The 24,479-nt window shown below is 49.7% G+C and overlaps 29 non-coding genes and 2 pseudogenes across 29 annotated transcripts; all 31 read left to right on the forward strand.

Annotated features, from left to right (window-relative positions):
• The first annotated feature begins 4,121 nt into the window (after nucleotides 1-4,121).
• Nucleotides 4,122-4,330, forward strand: LOC142953608 (U2 spliceosomal RNA; annotated as a pseudogene).
• A 287-nt stretch (nucleotides 4,331-4,617) lies between these two features.
• Nucleotides 4,618-4,781, forward strand: LOC142953275 (U1 spliceosomal RNA). The gene has a single exon (XR_012954919.1). It is a non-coding gene; the product is annotated as a U1 spliceosomal RNA (small nuclear RNA).
• A 204-nt stretch (nucleotides 4,782-4,985) lies between these two features.
• Nucleotides 4,986-5,102, forward strand: LOC142953705 (U5 spliceosomal RNA). The gene has a single exon (XR_012955312.1). It is a non-coding gene; the product is annotated as a U5 spliceosomal RNA (small nuclear RNA).
• Nucleotides 5,103-5,278: 176 nt separating this feature from the next.
• On the forward strand, nucleotides 5,279-5,469 carry LOC142953429 (U2 spliceosomal RNA). Its single transcript, XR_012955070.1, has one exon. It is a non-coding gene; the product is annotated as a U2 spliceosomal RNA (small nuclear RNA).
• A 287-nt stretch (nucleotides 5,470-5,756) lies between these two features.
• On the forward strand, nucleotides 5,757-5,920 carry LOC142953166 (U1 spliceosomal RNA). Its single transcript, XR_012954815.1, has one exon. It is a non-coding gene; the product is annotated as a U1 spliceosomal RNA (small nuclear RNA).
• A 171-nt stretch (nucleotides 5,921-6,091) lies between these two features.
• Nucleotides 6,092-6,282, forward strand: LOC142953430 (U2 spliceosomal RNA). Its single transcript, XR_012955071.1, has one exon. It is a non-coding gene; the product is annotated as a U2 spliceosomal RNA (small nuclear RNA).
• Nucleotides 6,283-6,569: 287 nt separating this feature from the next.
• Nucleotides 6,570-6,733, forward strand: LOC142953167 (U1 spliceosomal RNA). The gene has a single exon (XR_012954816.1). It is a non-coding gene; the product is annotated as a U1 spliceosomal RNA (small nuclear RNA).
• A 180-nt stretch (nucleotides 6,734-6,913) lies between these two features.
• Nucleotides 6,914-7,030, forward strand: LOC142953707 (U5 spliceosomal RNA). Its single transcript, XR_012955314.1, has one exon. It is a non-coding gene; the product is annotated as a U5 spliceosomal RNA (small nuclear RNA).
• Nucleotides 7,031-8,913: 1,883 nt separating this feature from the next.
• Nucleotides 8,914-9,106, forward strand: LOC142953598 (U2 spliceosomal RNA). Its single transcript, XR_012955220.1, has one exon. It is a non-coding gene; the product is annotated as a U2 spliceosomal RNA (small nuclear RNA).
• A 287-nt stretch (nucleotides 9,107-9,393) lies between these two features.
• On the forward strand, nucleotides 9,394-9,557 carry LOC142953168 (U1 spliceosomal RNA). The gene has a single exon (XR_012954817.1). It is a non-coding gene; the product is annotated as a U1 spliceosomal RNA (small nuclear RNA).
• Nucleotides 9,558-9,737: 180 nt separating this feature from the next.
• LOC142953708 (U5 spliceosomal RNA) lies at nucleotides 9,738-9,854 on the forward strand. The gene has a single exon (XR_012955315.1). It is a non-coding gene; the product is annotated as a U5 spliceosomal RNA (small nuclear RNA).
• A 1,883-nt stretch (nucleotides 9,855-11,737) lies between these two features.
• LOC142953604 (U2 spliceosomal RNA) lies at nucleotides 11,738-11,930 on the forward strand. The gene has a single exon (XR_012955223.1). It is a non-coding gene; the product is annotated as a U2 spliceosomal RNA (small nuclear RNA).
• A 287-nt stretch (nucleotides 11,931-12,217) lies between these two features.
• On the forward strand, nucleotides 12,218-12,381 carry LOC142953277 (U1 spliceosomal RNA). Its single transcript, XR_012954921.1, has one exon. It is a non-coding gene; the product is annotated as a U1 spliceosomal RNA (small nuclear RNA).
• A 204-nt stretch (nucleotides 12,382-12,585) lies between these two features.
• Nucleotides 12,586-12,702, forward strand: LOC142953709 (U5 spliceosomal RNA). The gene has a single exon (XR_012955316.1). It is a non-coding gene; the product is annotated as a U5 spliceosomal RNA (small nuclear RNA).
• A 176-nt stretch (nucleotides 12,703-12,878) lies between these two features.
• Nucleotides 12,879-13,069, forward strand: LOC142953431 (U2 spliceosomal RNA). The gene has a single exon (XR_012955072.1). It is a non-coding gene; the product is annotated as a U2 spliceosomal RNA (small nuclear RNA).
• Nucleotides 13,070-13,356: 287 nt separating this feature from the next.
• LOC142953169 (U1 spliceosomal RNA) lies at nucleotides 13,357-13,520 on the forward strand. The gene has a single exon (XR_012954818.1). It is a non-coding gene; the product is annotated as a U1 spliceosomal RNA (small nuclear RNA).
• A 171-nt stretch (nucleotides 13,521-13,691) lies between these two features.
• On the forward strand, nucleotides 13,692-13,882 carry LOC142953432 (U2 spliceosomal RNA). The gene has a single exon (XR_012955073.1). It is a non-coding gene; the product is annotated as a U2 spliceosomal RNA (small nuclear RNA).
• Nucleotides 13,883-14,169: 287 nt separating this feature from the next.
• LOC142953171 (U1 spliceosomal RNA) lies at nucleotides 14,170-14,333 on the forward strand. Its single transcript, XR_012954820.1, has one exon. It is a non-coding gene; the product is annotated as a U1 spliceosomal RNA (small nuclear RNA).
• A 204-nt stretch (nucleotides 14,334-14,537) lies between these two features.
• Nucleotides 14,538-14,654, forward strand: LOC142953710 (U5 spliceosomal RNA). The gene has a single exon (XR_012955317.1). It is a non-coding gene; the product is annotated as a U5 spliceosomal RNA (small nuclear RNA).
• A 176-nt stretch (nucleotides 14,655-14,830) lies between these two features.
• On the forward strand, nucleotides 14,831-15,021 carry LOC142953433 (U2 spliceosomal RNA). Its single transcript, XR_012955074.1, has one exon. It is a non-coding gene; the product is annotated as a U2 spliceosomal RNA (small nuclear RNA).
• A 287-nt stretch (nucleotides 15,022-15,308) lies between these two features.
• Nucleotides 15,309-15,472, forward strand: LOC142953172 (U1 spliceosomal RNA). Its single transcript, XR_012954821.1, has one exon. It is a non-coding gene; the product is annotated as a U1 spliceosomal RNA (small nuclear RNA).
• Nucleotides 15,473-15,676: 204 nt separating this feature from the next.
• On the forward strand, nucleotides 15,677-15,793 carry LOC142953711 (U5 spliceosomal RNA). The gene has a single exon (XR_012955318.1). It is a non-coding gene; the product is annotated as a U5 spliceosomal RNA (small nuclear RNA).
• A 176-nt stretch (nucleotides 15,794-15,969) lies between these two features.
• LOC142953434 (U2 spliceosomal RNA) lies at nucleotides 15,970-16,160 on the forward strand. Its single transcript, XR_012955075.1, has one exon. It is a non-coding gene; the product is annotated as a U2 spliceosomal RNA (small nuclear RNA).
• A 287-nt stretch (nucleotides 16,161-16,447) lies between these two features.
• On the forward strand, nucleotides 16,448-16,611 carry LOC142953173 (U1 spliceosomal RNA). The gene has a single exon (XR_012954822.1). It is a non-coding gene; the product is annotated as a U1 spliceosomal RNA (small nuclear RNA).
• Nucleotides 16,612-16,815: 204 nt separating this feature from the next.
• Nucleotides 16,816-16,932, forward strand: LOC142953712 (U5 spliceosomal RNA). The gene has a single exon (XR_012955319.1). It is a non-coding gene; the product is annotated as a U5 spliceosomal RNA (small nuclear RNA).
• A 176-nt stretch (nucleotides 16,933-17,108) lies between these two features.
• LOC142953541 (U2 spliceosomal RNA) lies at nucleotides 17,109-17,299 on the forward strand. The gene has a single exon (XR_012955175.1). It is a non-coding gene; the product is annotated as a U2 spliceosomal RNA (small nuclear RNA).
• A 287-nt stretch (nucleotides 17,300-17,586) lies between these two features.
• On the forward strand, nucleotides 17,587-17,750 carry LOC142953175 (U1 spliceosomal RNA). The gene has a single exon (XR_012954823.1). It is a non-coding gene; the product is annotated as a U1 spliceosomal RNA (small nuclear RNA).
• Nucleotides 17,751-17,954: 204 nt separating this feature from the next.
• Nucleotides 17,955-18,071, forward strand: LOC142953821 (U5 spliceosomal RNA). Its single transcript, XR_012955421.1, has one exon. It is a non-coding gene; the product is annotated as a U5 spliceosomal RNA (small nuclear RNA).
• Nucleotides 18,072-23,284: 5,213 nt separating this feature from the next.
• On the forward strand, nucleotides 23,285-23,485 carry LOC142953583 (U2 spliceosomal RNA; annotated as a pseudogene).
• A 287-nt stretch (nucleotides 23,486-23,772) lies between these two features.
• LOC142953176 (U1 spliceosomal RNA) lies at nucleotides 23,773-23,936 on the forward strand. Its single transcript, XR_012954824.1, has one exon. It is a non-coding gene; the product is annotated as a U1 spliceosomal RNA (small nuclear RNA).
• A 171-nt stretch (nucleotides 23,937-24,107) lies between these two features.
• On the forward strand, nucleotides 24,108-24,298 carry LOC142953359 (U2 spliceosomal RNA). Its single transcript, XR_012955002.1, has one exon. It is a non-coding gene; the product is annotated as a U2 spliceosomal RNA (small nuclear RNA).
• Nucleotides 24,299-24,479: the final 181 nt, after the last annotated feature.

The following is a 24,479-nucleotide window of genomic DNA, read 5'->3' on the forward strand; positions in this document are numbered from 1 at the left end:
CGCGTTGGGGAGTAAAGGGGAAGCAGCGCCCCGGGATGAGGGCACCGCCGGAACAGACGGAATGGCCAAGGCATCCACAGACATTATGGACGAGTTTCCTGTCCTCACTTCCGATCCTGCTCCCTCCAAATCAAAGCAAGGGGCACGGAAAGGGTCGCAGGCATTCGGAACAGGACTCTCGACAGAGCTTGGAGAGAGTGGGGAGGGGGTACGGAGCAAAAAGTCAAAGGGGGGACAGACCAACAAGGGTGGGATTGAGGGGGGGAGGGGAGGGGGAACAGGTCAGCATAAGAGAGCCGCTGATAAAGTGGAGGAAGGAGGGGCCCAGGAGCAGAAGGATGGGGATACGGGTCAAGAGGTGGGAGGGGAGATGGGTGAGCAGTCATTGGGAGAAGCAGCTGCCATACTAACAGACGGTTTAGGCCTGAGCTTCGATCTTCCCCCAGGCCTGCTCATGCTGTCGTCCCCCTTAGGGGAGGACGCTTATGAGGGGCTTAACAGACCAACAACGTCGCCAAACGCAGTGCCGTTTTCCTGGGCTGACGAGATGGATAAAGAGAATGTATACCTTTAGGGTAGTGGGAACCAGCAATAAGAATCTTTATTTAAGATGCACAATGGGTTTTTTTAAGGTTCTCACTATAAACGCAAGGGGAATGAGGGACCCAGTTAAAAGAAGGGTTGTTTTTAATTTTGTGGAGTCGCACCAGGTTGCCTTTTGTTTTTTGCAGGAGGTACATTTACGGGATGGGGGGGACGTGGGGATTTTTTCGAGGGAGTGGACAAAAGGGGACTCAGTTTGGAGCGTAGGGGGGGTCCACTCTACTGGGGTTGGGATTTTATTTGGGTTTCAAGAGATCAAGGTGGAATCTTCCTTTGTTATTGTCCAGGGGAGGATAATGGGCGCAGACATCACATGGGGGACAGTCAAGCTTAGGGTTATTGTGGTCTATGGAGCACAAACTCCAACAGAAAGGCAAGAGATGGCTGGTCAATTGGAGCCGCACCTGGCCACCAGTAGGCAGGTAGTGATAGGGGGTGATTTTAATGTTGAGTTGGGCAAGGGGGGAGATACCAGCGATGGGTTTATTTCCAACCTCATGGCTAAACATGGCCTGGTAGATGGGGCGAGGGAGGTCAGGCCACAGGTAACAGGTCCCACATGGCGCAACTCTAGGGGCATCGTTAAATGTTTGGATTATGTTTTTCTTTCCAAGTCTTTCAGGCTATTGGCAGGCAGACTGCTCCCTGTGTTCTTCTCAGATCATGACGGGCTGCTATTGGAAGTGCACTCAGATGTGCCAGTGTTTGGAACTGGGTACTGGCACCTTAACGTCAGCATCCTGGAGGAGGAGGTTTTCAACCAACATTTCCGTTCATTTTTCAAAGGCCTGGAAGGACTAAGGTCATTGTGTTCCGGAGTAATTGAGTGGTGGGAGGTTGCTAAAAAGCGGATACAATTTTTTTGTTTAAAGTATTGTAAAAGGAAGGCGAGTATGGCGAGGAGGGAGGTGTTTCGCCTTCAGCACCTTCTCGAACGTGAGTACGCCGGGGGAAACTGGGGCGGCATTATAAATCAGCAGGCTTGTGACTCCCTTAAAGCACAGCTTAGGGACGTATATGAGGGTAAGGCCAGGGCATACCTGTTGCGATCACGTGAAACATTCCGTGAGGAGTTCGAGACGTGTTCCGCTGCTTTCTTCAGCTCAGTACGGGCTGATAGGGCAAAACAGGTAGTGACCGGGTTAATGGACAAGCAGGGCAGGGTGGTGTCAGAAGGGGTAGAGATGGTGCAGGCTGCCACGGACTACTATCGCACAAGGTTTAGGGAGAAAGACATAGAGGTAGGAGGAGGAGAGGTATTCCTGGATTTTCTGACCCAGCGGGTGCCGAAGGATATAGTACAGGCTTTGGAGGCCCCGCTCACCCTAATAGAGATTGAGTGGGCCCTCCAGAGAATGAAGAGGCGGAAGGTGCCTGGCATCGATGGGCTCCCAGCAGAGTTTTATCTCAAGTTCTGGGATGTACTTGGGCCGGTAGTGTTGGAGGTGTTGTCCGCAATACTCCGCACAGGTACAATGGGAGGTTCTGCGGCCACCGGAGTTATCTCACTTCTTTATAAGAAGGGGGATCGTGCCGACCTAGGGAACTGGCGACCACTGACCATGCTGTGTGTTGACTACAAACTCCTGGCAAAGGTCCTAGCGGATCGTCTAGGCATAGCACTTCCTCATGTGGTCCATGTGGACCAAACATGTGGGGTAGCGGGGCGCTCAGTGAGATGGAATCTACAGCTCATTCGGGACGCTGTCGCGTGGGCGGAAGACCGGCACCTGCCACTGATGGTGGTTGGTCTCGACCAGGCAAAAGCGTTTGACAGGGTTCATTGGGGTTTTATGTTTAGAGTTTTGCAGAGGTTAGGCTTCAGTCAGGCTTTTATGGGATGGTTACGCATATTGTACACAGGTGTAGGGAGCATGGTTTCAGTTAACGGCCACCTAGGAGACATTTTTAGTTTGCACTCAGGGGTAAGACAGGGGTGTCCGCTTTCACCACTGCTTTACATCCTTTACATGGAGCCCCTGGCGGCAGCCATTCGGGCTGATCCGGGTGTGAGAGGTTTCCTGCTACCTGGCAGTGGGGGCTTACGAGTTAAACTGTCTCAGTACGCAGATGACACCACACTGCTGCTGGACACCGACACATGCCTTCTTCGAGCCTTGGAAATTTTCCAGAGCTTTGGTAAGGTGGCTAGTGCTAAACTTAATTGTGCCAAGTCTTCTGTGAAGTTCTTTGGGCGCTGGAAAGAAAGGACGGAGGTACCAGGGGGGCTGACGCTCTGCACGGGACCGCTGAAGGTACTAGGGGTCAGCTTTGAGACAGCCCATAGTGCCACGGCCAACTGGACTAGGCGCTTTATGGCAGTCCAGAAGAAGTTTGCTCTCTGGAAGAGCAGGGGCCTGACTTTGATAGGGAAAGTACTGGTTCTGAAGGTAGATATTATGCCATCTCTTGTGTACTTGGCATACATATACCCAATGCCAGTCAGTATGAGGAGACCTATTATGCGCCTTGTGTTCACTTTCTTGTGGGGAGGGAGATATGAGTATGTGGCGAGGGCCCGCATGCTGGCAGGGATTGAAGCAGGGGGAAGAGATGTCCCACACCTCCCGTTGAAGCTAGACTGCATATTTGTTTCTTTTTTGTGGAGGGAGATGTCAACTCCAGTCGTACACCCATCAGGACACTTCCTGCGGCTCTATTTTTCCTATCAGGCCAGGCGCGTGTTGGTCTGGAACAATTTAGGGCCCCGGGTGGAGCAACAGCCATGGCATTACCAGTACGCAGCCAGGTGGCTGCGGGCCCATCCCGAGGCCTCAGAAACCAGTGTCAGACTGAACCACAAATTCCTTTATAAAGTTGTCAGACAGAGAGTGATCGCACCGGCAGTGGTTGGGATCCCGAAGAGTATTTGGAAGGGGATACAGCCACGGGGGCTGGACAATGGTCTCAAAGATCTCAATTGGCTATGCCTTCACAAATGTCTGCCAGTGCGAGATGTAATGTACCGGCATAGTTTAGCAAGATCCCCTGTGTGCCCGAGGGAAGGCTGTATGGGGGAAGAAACTGTCAGGCATGTCATGTGGGACTGTCCCTTTGCTAGTATTGTGTGGAGTAGAGCAGCGACATGGCTGGGGAGGTTAGACCCTGGGTTTAAATTGACATGGACTAGGGTGGTAGAAGGGGGAGGTTTGGGGAGTAAACATTTCCTTACGTGGCTAATTATAAGCCTGGTTAAGAGGAGTTTGTGGGTGGCTAGGCAAGACCTGGTGGGAAAAAACAGGGAAAGTCACTTGGAGGGGGTGTTAAAGAGAGTGGAATTAGATATAAAGGGGAGGATTGAACGGGACATCAGGAAGTGGGGGAAGCATGCTGCCTTGGAAAGGTGGAAAGGAGGTTTTGGGTGGGGATGGTGAATCCTGAAGACATTGCATAAGTGTATTTTGTGTTTTTTTGTGTATTGACAAATGCTGGTTACTGACATGTAACTGTGAAATATAATTAAGTTGCATGATGCAAAACATGTGAAGTTTGTATGTTTGAAATTGTATGATTTGTGTACAGAATTTTGATAATAAAAAAAAAAAAAAAAAAAAAAAAAAAAAAAAAAAAAAAATCTGTTCTTATCAGTTTAATATCTTATATGTCCTCTATATGAGGATAACGTATTAAGCAGATTTTTAGCATCGGGAGATGAAAAAGGGGCTTGCTCCGTTCACTCCACGCATTGACCCGGTATTGCAGCATTGCCGGGAACGGTGTACTCCTCAAATGCCTTGTGGACAACCAAACACCAATCCAAATGGATCAGTCTGTTGATTAGCTTCACACTTTAATGAACGACGAGGATCTCATTCGCTGTCTGTCTTCAAGGCTGGGGCTTGTGTCAAACAAAGGCCTTGTTTATTCCTTACTGACGCCCCTCGTGGAACATCGCTGTGCTCCCAGCCTGAGCTTAATGCTAAAGGGCTGCACTCTGGGATTATGCCATCTGGGAACCGTCATCCGGAGTACTGCATCTGGGAATGCCGCCCCTGTCTCTGTCTCTTCCAACTCATACTTACCTGGCAGGGGAGATACCATGATCAAGAAGGTGGTTCACCCAGGGCGAGGCCCAGCCATTGCACTCCGGTTGTTCTGACCACTGCGAATTCCCCAAATGTGGGAATCTCGACTGCATCATTTCTGGTAGTGGGGGACTGCGTTCGCGCTCTCCCCTGATTGTTTTGTTGAAAAGAATATCAAGTGATTTGTACTTTTGATTGGAGGGGAGGAAATAGTACTATGGAGAATATTGCCCTCTTTAAGATGTGGGAATGGGTGTGGCTTCAGATTTGGAACAGGGCACGTGAACTCAGGCTTACCATGAGCGTTTTGACTTGGGCAACTAGGGACTTTGGCTGTTCTTGACAATGTTGCTGTACTTACTTTGGTTTCTCTTCATAACGCACAAGTCTTTCGCCTTTTACTAAAGACTTCCGTGGAGAGGAATACCAATGAGTTCAACCTATTTTTAGCAGGCTTTGCCATTTGGCTGAGCCTTGTACAGTTGTGAAAAGAAAGAAAGCTGTCCTTAACGAGACCACGGTGCTTGACCATGGAGTGCTTGGATGTGTGCCAAAGCAGCAGCCACTGCTATGTCCCTTGGAAAGAACTGCACCATGACAAGGGTGAAACGTGTCAGGAGGGTGACTCAGGAAGCAAACAGTTGGGGCTCATCGCTTCTCGGCCTTTTGGCTAAGATCAAGTGTAGTATCTGTTCTTATCAGTTTAATATCTGATATGTCCTCTATATGAGGATAACGTATTAAGCAGATTTTTAGCATCGGGAGATGAAAAAGGGGCTTGCTCCGTTCACTCCACGCATTGACCCGGTATTGCAGCATTGCCGGGAACGGTGCACTCCTCAAATGCCTTGTGGACAACCAAACACCAATCCAAATGGATCAGTCTGTTGATTAGCTTCACACTTTAATGAACGACGAGGATCTCATTCGCTGTCTGTCTTCAAGGCTGGGGATTGTGTCAAACAAAGGCCTTGTTTATTCCTTACTGACGCCCCTCGTGGAACATCGCTGTGCTCCCAGCCTGAGCTTAATGCTAAAGGTCTGCACTCTGGGATTATGCCATCTGGGAACCGTCATCCGGAGTACTGCATCTGGGAATGCCGCCCCTGTCTCTGTCTCTTCCAACTCATACTTACCTGGCAGGGGAGATACCATGATCAAGAAGGTGGTTCACCCAGGGCGAGGCCCAGCCATTGCACTCCGGTTGTTCTGACCACTGCGAATTCCCCAAATGTGGGAATCTCGACTGCATAATTTCTGGTAGTGGGGGACTGCGTTCGCGCTCTCCCCTGATTGTTTTGTTGAAAAGAATATCAAGTGGTTTGTACTTTTGATTGGAGGGGAGGAAATAGTACTATGGAGAATATTGCCCTCTTTAAGATGTGGGAATGGGTGTGGCTTCAGATTTGGAACAGGGTGAAACGTGTCAGGAGGGTGACTCAGGAAGCAAACAGTTGGGGCTCATCGCTTCTCGGCCTTTTGGCTAAGATCAAGTGTAGTATCTGTTCTTATCAGTTTAATATCTGATATGTCCTCTATATGAGGATAACGTATTAAGCAGATTTTTAGCATCGGGAGATGAAAAAGGGGCTTGCTCCGTTCACTCCACGCATTGACCCGGTATTGCAGCATTGCCGGGAACGGTGCACTCCTCAAATGCCTTGTGGACAACCAAACACCAATCCAAATGGATCAGTCTGTTGATTAGCTTCACACTTTAATGAACGACGAGGATCTCATTCGCTGTCTGTCTTCAAGGCTGGGGCTTGTGTCAAACAAAGGCCTTGTTTATTCCTTACTGACGCCCCTCGTGGAACATCGCTGTGCTCCCAGCCTGAGCTTAATGCTAAAGGGCTGCACTCTGGGATTATGCCATCTGGGAACCGTCATCCGGAGTACTGCATCTGGGAATGCCGCCCCTGTCTCTGTCTCTTCCAACTCATACTTACCTGGCAGGGGAGATACCATGATCAAGAAGGTGGTTCACCCAGGGCGAGGCCCAGCCATTGCACTCCGGTTGTTCTGACCACTGCGAATTCCCCAAATGTGGGAATCTCGACTGCATAATTTCTGGTAGTGGGGGACTGCGTTCGCGCTCTCCCCTGATTGTTTTGTTGAAAAGAATATCAAGTGATTTGTACTTTTGATTGGAGGGGAGGAAATAGTACTATGGAGAATATTGCCCTCTTTCAGATTTGGAACAGGGCACGTGAACTCAGGCTTACCATGAGCGTTTTGACTTGGGCAACTAGGGACTTTGGCTGTTCTTGACAATGTTGCTGTACTTACTTTGGTTTCTCTTCATAACGCACAAGTCTTTCGCCTTTTACTAAAGACTTCCGTGGAGAGGAATACCAATGAGTTCAACCTATTTTTAGCAGGCTTTGCCATTTGGCTGAGCCTTGTACAGTTGTGAAAAGAAAGAAAGCTGTCCTTAACGAGACCACGGTGCTTGACCATGGAGTGCTTGGATGTGTGCCAAAGCAGCAGCCACTGCTATGTCCCTTGGAAAGAACTGCACCATGACAAGGGTGAAACGTGTCAGGAGGGTGACTCAGGAAGCAAACAGTTGGGCTCATCGCTTCTCGGCCTTTTGGCTAAGATCAAGTGGTGTTGCGGAAAAATACAGCACAGAGAGAGCTAACAACGAGACAGCAATGGCCGCAAGGGGCCAAAAAGAGCAGTCGATCCCAAGGGTCGGGCTGAGACACACGCTACAATTCCAGGCAACCACGGAAGACTACAATCTGCAGTCCAGAGAGTTTTTTGGCAGGCAAGTCATAATTGGGCAGCTACAACTGAAGGTGGAGGAGGTGCACTGCATCCAGTGGAACCAGCAGGAGAAGGCGTTCGACGTTACACTGAGGACCGAGGAGATCTACCGGAGTGTGGCTGAAATATGCCGAGCAGAGGCAGGGGTAAGGCCGCTAGCCGGCTACAGAGTACTGAACCTGGACAGACCTAATTTCAGAACAATAACTGTGCATATGTACAACCCCTTTGTTAATGACTCAGCACTAGCTGCATTCCTGGGGCAGTATGGAGAGGTGGTGACGGCTGCAAGGCATATAAAGGACACCCTGGGGTTTTGGACTGGGCGGCGCCAGTTCCAGGTACTGCTGTATCATGACGCAGAAGGTCCAGGAGGCCTGAAACATCCACCTGCCTTCTTCAGCCTTGGTGGAGATCGTGGGTATCTATTTTACCCACGGCAACCTGCTTTCTGCAGGAAGTGCAGACAGTCAGGACATTCAGAGGCAGGCTGTGGGGAAACAAGATGCCGTTTCTGTGGGCAAGAAGGGCATTCGGCCAAGGACTGCACAGAGCCAAGGACGTGCCATGGATGCGGTGGAACTGACCACCTGTACCGAGGTTGTCCTGGCCGCAAGAAAACTTTTGCGGAGGCTGCCAAACCGACTGAGGCTGGCGAGCCGAGTAGGGGAGCCACACAGAATGACGGGGAGAGGACGGTACAGGAGGGCTCCGGAGCCGACGCGTTGGGGAGTAAAGGGGAGGCAGCGTCCCGGGATGAGGGCACCGCCGGAACAGATGGAATGGCCAAGGCATCCACAGACATTATGGACGATTTTCCTGTCCTCACTTCCGATCCCTCCAAATCAAAGCAAGGGGCACGGAAAGGGTCGCAGGCATTTGGAACAGGACTCTCGACAGAGCTTGGAGAGAGTGGGGAGGGGGTACGGAGCAAAAAGTCAAAGGGGGGACAGACCAACAAGGGTGGGATTGAGGGGGGGAGGGGAGGGGGAACAGGTCAGCATAAGAGAGCCGCTGATTAAGTGGAGGAAGGAGGGGCCCAGGAGCAGAAGGATGGGGATACGGGTCAAGAGGTGGGAGGGGAGATGGGTGAGCAGTCATTGGGAGAAGCAGTTGCCATACTAACAGAAGGTTTAGGCCTGAGCTTCGATCTTCCCCCAGGCCTCCTCATGCTGTCGTCCCCCTTAGGGGAGGACGCTTATGAGGGGCTTAACAGACCAACAACGTCGCCAAACGCAGGGCCGTTTTCCTGGGCTGACGAGATGGATAAAGAGAATGTATACCTTTAGGGTAGTGGGAACCAGCAATAGGAATCTTTATTTAAGATGCACAATGGGTTTTTTTGGGTGGGGATGGTAAATCCTGAAGACTTTGCATAAGTGTATTTTGTGTTTGTTTTTTTTTTTTTGTGTATTGACAAATGCTGGTTACTGACATGTAACTGTGAAATAGAATTAAGTTGCATGATGCAAAACATGTGAAGTTTGTATGTTTGAAATTGTATGATTTGTGTACAGAATTTTGATAATAAAAAAAAAAAAAAAAAAAAAAAATCTGTTCTTATCAGTTTAATATCTTATATGTCCTCTATATGAGGATAACGTATTAAGCAGATTTTTAGCATCGGGAGATGAAAAAGGGGCTTGCTCCGTTCACTCCACGCATTGACCCGGTATTGCAGCATTGCCGGGAACGGTGCACTCCTCAAATGCCTTGTGGACAACCAAACACCAATCCAAATGGATCAGTCTGTTGATTAGCTTCACACTTTAATGAACGACGAGGATCTCATTCGCTGTCTGTCTTCAAGGCTGGGGCTTGTGTCAAACAAAGGCCTTGTTTATTCCTTACTGACGCCCCTCGTGGAACATCGCTGTGCTCCCAGCCTGAGCTTAATGCTAAAGGGCTGCACTCTGGGATTATGCCATCTGGGAACCGTCATCCGGAGTACTGCATCTGGGAATGCCGCCCCTGTCTCTGTCTCTTCCAACTCATACTTACCTGGCAGGGGAGATACCATGATCAAGAAGGTGGTTCACCCAGGGCGAGGCCCAGCCATTGCACTCCGGTTGTTCTGACCACTGCGAATTCCCCAAATGTGGGAATCTCGACTGCATAATTTCTGGTAGTGGGGGACTGCGTTCGCGCTCTCCCCTGATTGTTTTGTTGAAAAGAATATCAAGTGATTTGTACTTTTGATTGGAGGGGAGGAAATAGTACTATGGAGAATATTGCCCTCTTTCAGATTTGGAACAGGGCACGTGAACTCAGGCTTACCATGAGCGTTTTGACTTGGGCAACTAGGGACTTTGGCTGTTCTTGACAATGTTGCTGTACTTACTTTGGTTTCTCTTCATAACGCACAAGTCTTTCGCCTTTTACTAAAGACTTCCGTGGAGAGGAATACCAATGAGTTCAACCTATTTTTAGCAGGCTTTGCCATTTGGCTGAGCCTTGTACAGTTGTGAAAAGAAAGAAAGCTGTCCTTAACGAGACCACGGTGCTTGACCATGGAGTGCTTGGATGTGTGCCAAAGCAGCAGCCACTGCTATGTCCCTTGGAAAGAACTGCACCATGACAAGGGTGAAACGTGTCAGGAGGGTGACTCAGGAAGCAAACAGTTGGGCTCATCGCTTCTCGGCCTTTTGGCTAAGATCAAGTGGTGTTGCGGAAAAATACAGCACAGAGAGAGCTAACAACGAGACAGCAATGGCCGCAAGGGGCCAAAAAGAGCAGTCGATCCCAAGGGTCGGGCTGAGACACACGCTACGATTCCAGGCAACCACGGAAGACTACAATCTGCAGTCCAGAGAGTTTTTTGGCAGGCAAGTCATAATTGGGCAGCTACAACTGAAGGTGGAGGAGGTGCACTGCATCCAGTGGAACCAGCAGGAGAAGGCGTTCGACGTTACACTGAGGACCGAGGAGATCTACCGGAGTGTGGCTGAAATATGCCGAGCAGAGGCAGGGGTAAGGCCGCTAGCCGGCTACAGAGTACTGAACCTGGACAGACCTAATTTCAGAACAATAACTGTGCATATGTACAACCCCTTTGTTAATGACTCAGCACTAGCTGCATTCCTGGGGCAGTATGGAGAGGTGGTGACGGCTGCAAGGCATATAAAGGACACCCTGGGGTTTTGGACTGGGCGGCGCCAGTTCCAGGTACTGCTGTATCATGACGCAGAAGGTCCAGGAGGCCTGAAACATCCACCTGCCTTCTTCAGCCTTGGTGGAGATCGTGGGTATCTATTTTACCCACGGCAACCTGCTTTCTGCAGGAAGTGCAGACAGTCAGGACATTCAGAGGCAGGCTGTGGGGAAACAAGATGCCGTTTCTGTGGGCAAGAAGGGCATTCGGCCAAGGACTGCACAGAGCCAAGGACGTGCCATGGATGCGGTGGAACTGACCACCTGTACCGAGGTTGTCCTGGCCGCAAGAAAACTTTTGCGGAGGCTGCCAAACCGACTGAGGCTGGCGAGCCGAGTAGGGGAGCCACACAGAATGACGGGGAGAGGACGGTACAGGAGGGCTCCGGAGCCGACGCGTTGGGGAGTAAAGGGGAGGCAGCGTCCCGGGATGAGGGCACCGCCGGAACAGATGGAATGGCCAAGGCATCCACAGACATTATGGACGATTTTCCTGTCCTCACTTCCGATCCCTCCAAATCAAAGCAAGGGGCACGGAAAGGGTCGCAGGCATTTGGAACAGGACTCTCGACAGAGCTTGGAGAGAGTGGGGAGGGGGTACGGAGCAAAAAGTCAAAGGGGGGACAGACCAACAAGGGTGGGATTGAGGGGGGGAGGGGAGGGGGAACAGGTCAGCATAAGAGAGCCGCTGATAAAGTGGAGGAAGGAGGGGCCCAGGAGCAGAAGGATGGGGATACGGGTCAAGAGGTGGGAGGGGAGATGGGTGAGCAGTCATTGGGAGAAGCAGTTGCCATACTAACAGAAGGTTTAGGCCTGAGCTTCGATCTTCCCCCAGGCCTCCTCATGCTGTCGTCCCCCTTAGGGGAGGACGCTTATGAGGGGCTTAACAGACCAACAACGTCGCCAAACGCAGGGCCGTTTTCCTGGGCTGACGAGATGGATAAAGAGAATGTATACCTTTAGGGTAGTGGGAACCAGCAATAGGAATCTTTATTTAAGATGCACAATGGGTTTTTTTGGGTGGGGATGGTAAATCCTGAAGACTTTGCATAAGTGTATTTTGTGTTTGTTTTTTTTTTTTTGTGTATTGACAAATGCTGGTTACTGACATGTAACTGTGAAATAGAATTAAGTTGCATGATGCAAAACATGTGAAGTTTGTATGTTTGAAATTGTATGATTTGTGTACAGAATTTTGATAATAAAAAAAAAAAAAAAAAAAAAAAATCTGTTCTTATCAGTTTAATATCTTATATGTCCTCTATATGAGGATAACGTATTAAGCAGATTTTTAGCATCGGGAGATGAAAAAGGGGCTTGCTCCGTTCACTCCACGCATTGACCCGGTATTGCAGCATTGCCGGGAACGGTGTACTCCTCAAATGCCTTGTGGACAACCAAACACCAATCCAAATGGATCAGTCTGTTGATTAGCTTCACACTTTAATGAACGACGAGGATCTCATTCGCTGTCTGTCTTCAAGGCTGGGGCTTGTGTCAAACAAAGGCCTTGTTTATTCCTTACTGACGCCCCTCGTGGAACATCGCTGTGCTCCCAGCCTGAGCTTAATGCTAAAGGGCTGCACTCTGGGATTATGCCATCTGGGAACCGTTATCCGGAGTACTGCATCTGGGAATGCCGCCCCTGTCTCTGTCTCTTCCAACTCATACTTACCTGGCAGGGGAGATACCATGATCAAGAAGGTGGTTCACCCAGGGCGAGGCCCAGCCATTGCACTCCGGTTGTTCTGACCACTGCGAATTCCCCAAATGTGGGAATCTCGACTGCATCATTTCTGGTAGTGGGGGACTGCGTTCGCGCTCTCCCCTGATTGTTTTGTTGAAAAGAATATCAAGTGATTTGTACTTTTGATTGGAGGGGAGGAAATAGTACTATGGAGAATATTGCCCTCTTTAAGATGTGGGAATGGGTGTGGCTTCAGATTTGGAACAGGGCACGTGAACTCAGGCTTACCATGAGCGTTTTGACTTGGGCAACTAGGGACTTTGGCTGTTCTTGACAATGTTGCTGTACTTACTTTGGTTTCTCTTCATAACGCACAAGTCTTTCGCCTTTTACTAAAGACTTCCGTGGAGAGGAATACCAATGAGTTCAACCTATTTTTAGCAGGCTTTGCCATTTGGCTGAGCCTTGTACAGTTGTGAAAAGAAAGAAAGCTGTCCTTAACGAGACCACGGTGCTTGACCATGGAGTGCTTGGATGTGTGCCAAAGCAGCAGCCACTGCTATGTCCCTTGGAAAGAACTGCACCATGACAAGGGTGAAACGTGTCAGGAGGGTGACTCAGGAAGCAAACAGTTGGGGCTCATCGCTTCTCGGCCTTTTGGCTAAGATCAAGTGTAGTATCTGTTCTTATCAGTTTAATATCTGATATGTCCTCTATATGAGGATAACGTATTAAGCAGATTTTTAGCATCGGGAGATGAAAAAGGGGCTTGCTCCGTTCACTCCACGCATTGACCCGGTATTGCAGCATTGCCGGGAACGGTGCACTCCTCAAATGCCTTGTGGACAACCAAACACCAATCCAAATGGATCAGTCTGTTGATTAGCTTCACACTTTAATGAACGACGAGGATCTCATTCGCTGTCTGTCTTCAAGGCTGGGGATTGTGTCAAACAAAGGCCTTGTTTATTCCTTACTGACGCCCCTCGTGGAACATCGCTGTGCTCCCAGCCTGAGCTTAATGCTAAAGGTCTGCACTCTGGGATTATGCCATCTGGGAACCGTCATCCGGAGTACTGCATCTGGGAATGCCGCCCCTGTCTCTGTCTCTTCCAACTCATACTTACCTGGCAGGGGAGATACCATGATCAAGAAGGTGGTTCACCCAGGGCGAGGCCCAGCCATTGCACTCCGGTTGTTCTGACCACTGCGAATTCCCCAAATGTGGGAATCTCGACTGCATAATTTCTGGTAGTGGGGGACTGCGTTCGCGCTCTCCCCTGATTGTTTTGTTGAAAAGAATATCAAGTGGTTTGTACTTTTGATTGGAGGGGAGGAAATAGTACTATGGAGAATATTGCCCTCTTTAAGATGTGGGAATGGGTGTGGCTTCAGATTTGGAACAGGGTGAAACGTGTCAGGAGGGTGACTCAGGAAGCAAACAGTTGGGGCTCATCGCTTCTCGGCCTTTTGGCTAAGATCAAGTGTAGTATCTGTTCTTATCAGTTTAATATCTGATATGTCCTCTATATGAGGATAACGTATTAAGCAGATTTTTAGCATCGGGAGATGAAAAAGGGGCTTGCTCCGTTCACTCCACGCATTGACCCGGTATTGCAGCATTGCCGGGAACGGTGCACTCCTCAAATGCCTTGTGGACAACCAAACACCAATCCAAATGGATCAGTCTGTTGATTAGCTTCACACTTTAATGAACGACGAGGATCTCATTCGCTGTCTGTCTTCAAGGCTGGGGCTTGTGTCAAACAAAGGCCTTGTTTATTCCTTTCTGACGCCCCTCGTGGAACATCGCTGTGCTCCCAGCCTAAACTTAATGCTAAATCCCTGCACTCTGGGATTATGCCATCTGGGAACCGTCATCCGGAGTACTGCATCTGGGAATGCCGCCCCTGTCTCTGTCTCTTCCAACTCATACTTACCTGGCAGGGGAGATACCATGATCAAGAAGGTGGTTCACCCAGGGCGAGGCCCAGCCATTGCACTCCGGTTGTTCTGACCACTGCGAATTCCCCAAATGTGGGAATCTCGACTGCATAATTTCTGGTAGTGGGGGACTGCGTTCGCGCTCTCCCCTGATTGTTTTGTTGAAAAGAATATCAAGTGATTTGTACTTTTGACTGGAGGGGAGGAAATAGTACTATGGAGAATATTGCCCTCTTTAAGATGTGGGAATGGGTGTGGCTTCAGATTTGGAACAGGGCACGTGAACTCAGGCTTACCATGAGCGTTTTGACTTGGGCAACTAGGGACTTTGGCTGTTCTTGACAATGTTGCTGTACTTACTTTGGTTTCTCTTCATAACGCACAAGTCTTTCGCCTTTTACTAAAGACTTCCGTGGAGAGGAATACCAATGAGTTCAACCTATTTTTAGCAGGCTTTGCCATTTGGCTGAGCCTTGTACAGTTGTGAAAAGAAAGAAAGCTGTCCTTAATGAGACCACGGTGCTTGACCATGGAGTGCTTGGATGTGTGCCAAAGCAGCAGCCACTGCTATGTCCCTTGGAAAGAACTGCACCATGACAAGGGTGAAACGTGTCAGGAGGGTGACTCAGGAAGCAAACAGTTGGGGCTCATCGCTTCTCGGCCTTTTGGCTAAGATCAAGTGTAGTATCTGTTCTTATCAGTTTAATATCTGATATGTCCTCTATATGAGGATAACGTATTAAGCAGATTTTTAGCATCGGGAGATGAAAAAGGGGCTTGCTCCGTTCACTCCACGCATTGACCCGGTATTGCAGCATTGCCGGGAACGGTGCACTCCTCAAATGCCTTGTGGACAACCAAACACCAATCCAAATGGATCAGTCTGTTGATTAGCTTCACACTTTAATGAACGACGAGGATCTCATTCGCTGTCTGTCTTCAAGGCTGGGGCTTGTGTCAAACAAAGGCCTTGTTTATTCCTTTCTGACGCCCCTCGTGGAACATCGCTGTGCTCCCAGCCTAAGCTTAATGCTAAATCCCTGCACTCTGGGATTATGCCATCTGGGAACCGTCATCCGGAGTACTGCATCTGGGAATGCCGCCCCTGTCTCTGTCTCTTCCAACTCATACTTACCTGGCAGGGGAGATACCATGATCAAGAAGGTGGTTCACCCAGGGCGAGGCCCAGCCATTGCACTCCGGTTGTTCTGACCACTGCGAATTCCCCAAATGTGGGAATCTCGACTGCATAATTTCTGGTAGTGGGGGACTGCGTTCGCGCTCTCCCCTGATTGTTTTGTTGAAAAGAATATCAAGTGATTTGTACTTTTGACTGGAGGGGAGGAAATAGTACTATGGAGAATATTGCCCTCTTTAAGATGTGGGAATGGGTGTGGCTTCAGATTTGGAACAGGGCACGTGAACTCAGGCTTACCATGAGCGTTTTGACTTGGGCAACTAGGGACTTTGGCTGTTCTTGACAATGTTGCTGTACTTACTTTGGTTTCTCTTCATAACGCACAAGTCTTTCGCCTTTTACTAAAGACTTCCGTGGAGAGGAATACCAATGAGTTCAACCTATTTTTAGCAGGCTTTGCCATTTGGCTGAGCCTTGTACAGTTGTGAAAAGAAAGAAAGCTGTCCTTAATGAGACCACGGTGCTTGACCATGGAGTGCTTGGATGTGTGCCAAAGCAGCAGCCACTGCTATGTCCCTTGGAAAGAACTGCACCATGACAAGGGTGAAACGTGTCAGGAGGGTGACTCAGGAAGCAAACAGTTGGGGCTCATCGCTTCTCGGCCTTTTGGCTAAGATCAAGTGTAGTATCTGTTCTTATCAGTTTAATATCTGATATGTCCTCTATATGAGGATAACGTATTAAGCAGATTTTTAGCATCGGGAGATGAAAAAGGGGCTTGCTCCGTTCACTCCACGCATTGACCCGGTATTGCAGCATTGCCGGGAACGGTGCACTCCTCAAATGCCTTGTGGACAACCAAACACCAATCCAAATGGATCAGTCTGTTGATTAGCTTCACACTTTAATGAACGACGAGGATCTCATTCGCTGTCTGTCTTCAAGGCTGGGGCTTGTGTCAAACAAAGGCCTTGTTTATTCCTTTCTGACGCCCCTCGTGGAACATCGCTGTGCTCCCAGCCTAAGCTTAATGCTAAATCCCTGCACTCTGGGATTATGCCATCTGGGAACCGTCATCCGGAGTACTGCATCTGGGAATGCCGCCCCTGTCTCTGTCTCTTCCAACTCATACTTACCTGGCAGGGGAGATACCATGATCAAGAAGGTGGTTCACCCAGGGCGAGGCCCAGCCATTGCACTCCGGTTGTTCTGACCACTGCGAATTCCCCAAATGTGGGAATCTCGACTGCATAATTTCTGGTAGTGGGGGACTGCGTTCGCGCTCTCCCCTGATTGTTTTGTTGAAAAGAATATCAAGTGATTTGTACTTTTGACTGGAGGGGAGGAAATAGTACTATGGAGAATATTGCCCTCTTTAAGATGTGGGAATGGGTGTGGCTTCAGATTTGGAACAGGGCACGTGAACTCAGGCTTACCATGAGCGTTTTGACTTGGGCAACTAGGGACTTTGGCTGTTCTTGACAATGTTGCTGTACTTACTTTGGTTTCTCTTCATAACGCACAAGTCTTTCGCCTTTTACTAAAGACTTCCGTGGAGAGGAATACCAATGAGTTCAACCTATTTTTAGCAGGCTTTGCCATTTGGCTGAGCCTTGTACAGTTGTGAAAAGAAAGAAAGCTGTCCTTAATGAGACCACGGTGCTTGACCATGGAGTGCTTGGATGTGTGCCAAAGCAGCAGCCACTGCTATGTCCCTTGGAAAGAACTGCACCATGACAAGGGTGAAACGTGTCAGGAGGGTGACTCAGGAAGCAAACAGTTGGGGCTCATCGCTTCTCGGCCTTTTGGCTAAGATCAAGTGTAGTATCTGTTCTTATCAGTTTAATATCTGATATGTCCTCTATATGAGGATAACGTATTAAGCAGATTTTTAGCATCGGGAGATGAAAAAGAGGCTTGCTCCGTTCACTCCACGCATTGACCCGGTATTGCAGCATTGCCGGGAACGGTGCACTCCTCAAATGCCTTGTGGACAACCAAACACCAATCCAAATGGATCAGTCTGTTGATTAGCTTCACACTTTAATGAACGACGAGGATCTCATTCGCTGTCTGTCTTCAAGGCTGGGGCTTGTGTCAAACAAAGGCCTTGTTTATTCCTTTCTGACGCCCCTCGTGGAACATCGCTGTGCTCCCAGCCTGAGCTTAATGCTAAAGGGCTGCACTCTGGGATTATGCCATCTGGGAACCGTCATCCGGAGTACTGCATCTGGGAATGCCGCCCCTGTCTCTGTCTCTTCCAACTCATACTTACCTGGCAGGGGAGATACCATGATCAAGAAGGTGGTTCACCCAGGGCGAGGCCCAGCCATTGCACTCCGGTTGTTCTGACCACTGCGAATTCCCCAAATGTGGGAATCTCGACTGCATAATTTCTGGTAGTGGGGGACTGCGTTCGCGCTCTCCCCTGATTGTTTTGTTGAAAAGAATATCAAGTGATTTGTACTTTTGATTGGAGGGGAGGAAATAGTACTATGGAGAATATTGCCCTCTTTAAGATGTGGGAATGGGTGTGGCTTCAGATTTGGAACAGGGCACGTGAACTCAGGCTTACCATGAGTGTTTTGACTTGGGCAACTAGGGACTTTGGCTGTTCTTGACAATGTTGCTGTACTTACTTTGGTTTCTCTTCATAGCGCACAAGTCTTTCGCCTTTTACTAGAGACTTCCGTGGAGAGGAATACCAATGAGTTCAACCTATTTTTAGCAGGCTTTGCCATTTGGCTGAGCCTTGTACAGTTGTGAAAAGAAAGAAAGCTGTCCTTAACGAGACCACGGTGCTTGACCATGGAGTGCTTGGATGTGTGCCAAAGCAGCAGCCACTGCTATGTCCCTTGGAAAGAACTGCACCATGACAAGGGTGAAACGTGTCAGGAGGGTGACTCAGGAAGCAAACAGTTGGGGCTCATCGCTTCTCGGCCTTTTGGCTAAGATCAAGTGGTGTTGCGGAAAAATACAGCACAGAGAGAGCTAACAACGAGACAGCAATGGCCGCAAGGGGCCAAAAAGAGCAGTCGATCCCAAGGGTCGGGCTGAGACACACGCTACGATTCCAGGCAACCACGGAAGACTACAAACTGCAGTCCAGAGAGTTCTTTGGCAGGCAAGTCATAATTGGGCAGCTACAACTGAAGGTGGAGGAGGTGCACTGCATCCAGTGGAACCAGCAGGAGAAGGCGTTCGACGTTACACTGAGGACCGAGGAGATCTACCGGAGTGTGGCTGAAATTTGCCGAGCAGAGGCAGGGGTAAGGCCGCTAGCCGGCTACAGAGTACTGAACCTGGACAGACCTAATTTCAGAACAATAACTGTGCATATGTACAACCCCTTTGTTAATGACTCAGCACTAGCTGCATTCCTGGGGCAGTATGGAGAGGTGGTGACGGCTGCAAGGCATATAAAGGACACCCTGGGGTTTTGGACTGGACGGCGCCAGTTCCAGGTACTGCTGTATCATGACGCAGAAGGTCCAGGAGGCCTGAAACATCCACCTGCCTTCTTCAGCCTTGGTGGAGATCGTGGGTATCTATTTTACCCACGGCAACCTGCTTTCTGCAGGAAGTGCAGACAGTCAGGACATTCAGAGGCAGGCTGTGGGGAAACAAGATGCCGTTTCTGTGGGCAAGCAGGGCATTCCGCCAAGGACTGCACAGAGCCAAGGACGTGCCATGGATGCGGTGGAACTGACCACCTGTACCGAGGTTGTCCTGGCCGCAAGAAAACTTTTGCGGAGGCTGCCAAACCGACTGAGGCTGGCGAGCCGAGTAGGGGAGCCACACAGAATGACGGGGAGAGGACGGTACAGGAGGGCTCCGGAGCTGACGCGTTGGGGAGTAAAGGGGAAGCAGCGCCCCGGGATGAGGGCACCGCCGGAACAGACGGAATGGCCAAGGCATCCACAGACATTATGGACGAGTTTCCTGTCCTCACTTCCGATCCTGCTCCCTCCAAATCAAAGCAAGGGGCACGGAAAGGGTCGCAGGCATTCGGAACAGGACTCTCGACAGAGCTTGGAGAGAGTGGGGAGGGGGTACGGAGCAAAAAGTCAAAGGGGGGACAGACCAACAAGGGTGGGATTGAGGGGGGGAGGGGAGGGGGAACAGGTCAGCATAAGAGAGCCGCTGATAAAGTGGAGGAAGGAGGGGCCCAGGAGCAGAAGGATGGGGATACGGGTCAAGAGGTGGGAGGGGAGATGGGTGAGCAGTCATTGGGAGAAGCAGCTGCCATACTAACAGACGGTTTAGGCCTGAGCTTCGATCTTCCCCCAGGCCTGCTCATGCTGTCGTCCCCCTTAGGGGAGGACGCTTATGAGGGGCTTAACAGACCAACAACGTCGCCAAACGCAGTGCCGTTTTCCTGGGCTGACGAGATGGATAAAGAGAATGTATACCTTTAGGGTAGTGGGAACCAGCAATAGGAATCTTTATTTAAGATGCACAATGGGTTTTTTTAAGGTTCTCACTATAAACGCAAGGGGAATGAGGGACCCAGTTAAAAGAAGGGTTGTTTTTAATTTTGTGGAGTCGCACCAGGTTGCCTTTTGTTTTTTGCAGGAGGTACATTTACGGGATGGGGGGGACGTGGGGATTTTTTCGAGGGAGTGGACAAAAGGGGACTCAGTTTGGAGCATAGGGGGGGTCCACTCTACTGGGGTTGGGATTTTATTTGGGTTTCAAGAGATCAAGGTGGAGTCTTCCTTTGTTATTGTCCAGGGGAGGATAATGGGCGCAGACATCACATGGGGGACAGTCAAGCTTAGGGTTATTGTGGTCTATGGAGCACAAACTCCAACAGAAAGGCAAGAGATGGCTGGTCAATTGGAGCCGCACCTGGCCACCAGTAGGCAGGTAGTGATAGGGGGTGATTTTAATGTTGAGTTGGGCAAGGGGGGAGATACCAGCGATGGGTTTATTTCCAACCTCATGGCTAAACATGGCCTGGTAGATGGGGCGAGGGAGGTCAGGCCACAGGTAACAGGTCCCACATGGCGCAACTCTAGGGGCATCGTTAAATGTTTGGATTATGTTTTTCTTTCCAAGTCTTTCAGGCTATTGGCAGGCAGACTGCTCCCTGTGTTCTTCTCAGATCATGACGGGCTGCTATTGGAAGTGCACTCAGATGTGCCAGTGTTTGGAACTGGGTACTGGCACCTTAACGTCAGCATCCTGGAGGAGGAGGTTTTCAACCAACATTTCCGTTCATTTTTCAAAGGCCTGGAAGGACTAAGGTCATTGTGTTCCGGAGTAATTGAGTGGTGGGAGGTTGCTAAAAAGCGGATACAATTTTTTTGTTTAAAGTATTGTAAAAGGAAGGCGAGTATGGCGAGGAGGGAGGTGTTTCGCCTTCAGCACCTTCTCGAACGTGAGTACGCCGGGGGAAACTGGGGCGGCATTATAAATCAGCAGGCTTGTGACTCCCTTAAAGCACAGCTTAGGGACGTATATGAGGGTAAGGCCAGGGCATACCTGTTGCGATCACGTGAAACATTCCGTGAGGAGTTCGAGACGTGTTCCGCTGCTTTCTTCAGCTCAGTACGGGCTGATAGGGCAAAACAGGTAGTGACCGGGTTAATGGACAAGCAGGGCAGGGTGGTGTCAGAAGGGGTAGAGATGGTGCAGGCTGCCACGGACTACTATCGCACAAGGTTTAGGGAGAAAGACATAGAGGTAGGAGGAGGAGAGGTATTCCTGGATTTTCTGACCCAGCGGGTGCCGAAGGATATAGTACAGGCTTTGGAGGCCCCGCTCACCCTAATAGAGATTGAGTGGGCCCTCCAGAGAATGAAGAGGCGGAAGGTGCCTGGCATCGATGGGCTCCCAGCAGAGTTTTATCTCAAGTTCTGGGATGTACTTGGGCCGGTAGTGTTGGAGGTGTTGTCCGCAATACTCCGCACAGGTACAATGGGAGGTTCTGCGGCCACCGGAGTTATCTCACTTCTTTATAAGAAGGGGGATCGTGCCGACCTAGGGAACTGGCGACCACTGACCATGCTGTGTGTTGACTACAAACTCCTGGCAAAGGTCCTAGCGGATCGTCTAGGCATAGCACTTCCTCATGTGGTCCATGTGGACCAAACATGTGGGGTAGCGGGGCGCTCAGTGAGATGGAATCTACAGCTCATTCGGGACACTGTCGCGTGGGCGGAAGACCGGCACCTGCCACTGATGGTGGTTGGTCTCGACCAGGCAAAAGCGTTTGACAGGGTTCATTGGGGTTTTATGTTTAGAGTTTTGCAGAGGTTAGGCTTCAGTCAGGCTTTTATGGGATGGTTACGCATATTGTACACAGGTGTAGGGAGCATGGTTTCAGTTAACGGCCACCTAGGAGACATTTTTAGTTTGCACTCAGGGGTAAGACAGGGGTGTCCGCTTTCACCACTGCTTTACATCCTTTACATGGAGCCCCTGGCGGCAGCCATTCGGGCTGATCCGGGTGTGAGAGGTTTCCTGCTACCTGGCAGTGGGGGCTTACGAGTTAAACTGTCTCAGTACGCAGATGACACCACACTGCTGCTGGACACCGACACATGCCTTCTTCGAGCCTTGGAAATTTTCCAGAGCTTTGGTAAGGTGGCTAGTGCTAAACTTAATTGTGCCAAGTCTTCTGTGAAGTTCTTTGGGCGCTGGAAAGAAAGGACGGAGGTACCAGGGGGGCTGACGCTCTGCACGGGACCGCTGAAGGTACTAGGGGTCAGCTTTGAGACAGCCCATAGTGCCACGGCCAACTGGACTAGGCGCTTTATGGCAGTCCAGAAGAAGTTTGCTCTCTGGAAGAGCAGGGGCCTGACTTTGATAGGGAAAGTACTGGTTCTGAAGGTAGATATTATGCCATCTCTTGTGTACTTGGCATACATATACCCAATGCCAGTCAGTATGAGGAGACCTATTATGCGCCTCGTGTTCACTTTCTTGTGGGGAGGGAGATATGAGTATGTGGCGAGGGCCCGCATGCTGGCAGGGATTGAAGCAGGGGGAAGAGATGTCCCACACCTCCCGTTGAAGCTAGACTGCATATTTGTTTCTTTTTTGTGGAGGGAGATGTCAACTCCAGTCGTACACCCATCAGGACACTTCCTGCGGCTCTATTTTTCCTATCAGGCCAGGCGCGTGTTGGTCTGGAACAATTTAGGGCCCCGGGTGGAGCAACAGCCATGGCATTACCAGTACGCAGCCAGGTGGCTGCGGGCCCATCCCGAGGCCTCAGAAACCAGTGTCAGACTGAACCACAAATTCCTTTATAAAGTTGTCAGACAGAGAGTGATCGCACCGGCAGTGGTTGGGATCCCGAAGAGTATTTGGAAGGGGATACAGCCACGGGGGCTGGACAATGGTCTCAAAGATCTCAATTGGCTATGCCTTCACAAATGTCTGCCAGTGCGAGATGTAATGTACCGGCATAGTTTAGCAAGATCCCCTGTGTGCCCGAGGGAAGGCTGTATGGGGGAAGAAACTGTCAGGCATGTCATGTGGGACTGTCCCTTTGCTAGTATTGTGTGGAGTAGAGCAGCGACATGGCTGGGGAGGTTAGACCCTGGGTTTAAATTGACATGGACTAGGGTGGTAGAAGGGGGAGGTTTGGGGAGTAAACATTTCCTTACGTGGCTAATTATAAGCCTGGTTAAGAGGAGTTTGTGGGTGGCTAGGCAAGACCTGGTGGGAAAAAACAGGGAAAGTCACTTGGAGGGGGTGTTAAAGAGAGTGGAATTAGATATAAAGGGGAGGATTGAACGGGACATCAGGAAGTGGGGGAAGCATGCTGCCTTGGAAAGGTGGAAAGGAGGTTTTGGGTGGGGATGGTGAATCCTGAAGACATTGCATAAGTGTATTTTGTGTTTTTTTGTGTATTGACAAATGCTGGTTACTGACATGTAACTGTGAAATATAATTAAGTTGCATGATGCAAAACATGTGAAGTTTGTATGTTTGAAATTGTATGATTTGTGTACAGAATTTTGATAATAAAAAAAAAAAAAAAAAAAAAAAAAAAAAAAATCTGTTCTTATCAGTTTAATATCTGATATGTCCTCTATATGAGGATAACGTATTAAGCAGATTTTTAGCATCGGGAGATGAAGAAGGGGCTTGCTCCGTTCACTCCACGCATTGACCCGGTATTGCAGCATTGCCGGGAACGGTGCACTCCTCAAATGCCTTGTGGACAACCAAACACCAATCCAAATGGATCAGTCTGTTGATTAGCTTCACACTTTAATGAACGACGAGGATCTCATTCGCTGTCTGTCTTCAAGGCTGGGGATTGTGTCAAACAAAGGCCTTGTTTATTCCTTACTGACGCCCCTCGTGGAACATCGCTGTGCTCCCAGCCTGAGCTTAATGCTAAAGGGCTGCACTCTGGGATTATGCCATCTGGGAACCGTCATCCGGAGTACTGCATCTGGGAATGCCACCCCTGTCTCTGTCTCTTCCAACTCATACTTACCTGGCAGGGGAGATACCATGATCAAGAAGGTGGTTCACCCAGGGCGAGGCCCAGCCATTGCACTCCGGTTGTTCTGACCACTGCGAATTCCCCAAATGTGGGAATCTCGACTGCATAATTTCTGGTAGTGGGGGACTGCGTTCGCGCTCTCCCCTGATTGTTTTGTTGAAAAGAATATCAAGTGGTTTGTACTTTTGATTGGAGGGGAGGAAATAGTACTATGGAGAATATTGCCCTCTTTAAGATGTGGGAATGGGTGTGGCTTCAGATTTGGAACAGGGTGAAACGTGTCAGGAGGGTGACTCAGGAAGCAAACAGTTGGGGCTCATCGCTTCTCGGCCTTTTGGCTAAGATCAAGTGTAGTATCTGTTCTTATCAGTTTAATATCTGATATGTCCTCTATATGAGGATAACGTATTAAGCAGATTTTTAGCATCGGGAGATGAAAAAGGGGCTTGCCCCGTTCACTCCACGCATTGACCCGGTATTGCAGCATTGCCGGGAACGGTGCACTCCTCAAATGCCTTGTGGACAACCAAACACCAATCCAAATGGATCTGTTGATTAGCTTCACACTTTAATGAACGACGAGGATCTCATTCGCTGTCTGTCTTCAAGGCTGGGGATTGTGTCAAACAAAGGCCTTGTTTATTCCTTACTGACGCCCCTCGTGGAACATCGCTGTGCTCCCAGCCTGAG

Source organism: Anarhichas minor, unplaced genomic scaffold (assembly GCF_050575085.1).
Source record: "Anarhichas minor isolate MPS153535 unplaced genomic scaffold, ASM5057508v1 ptg000018l, whole genome shotgun sequence".
Lineage (NCBI taxonomy): Eukaryota > Metazoa > Chordata > Actinopteri > Perciformes > Anarhichadidae > Anarhichas > Anarhichas minor.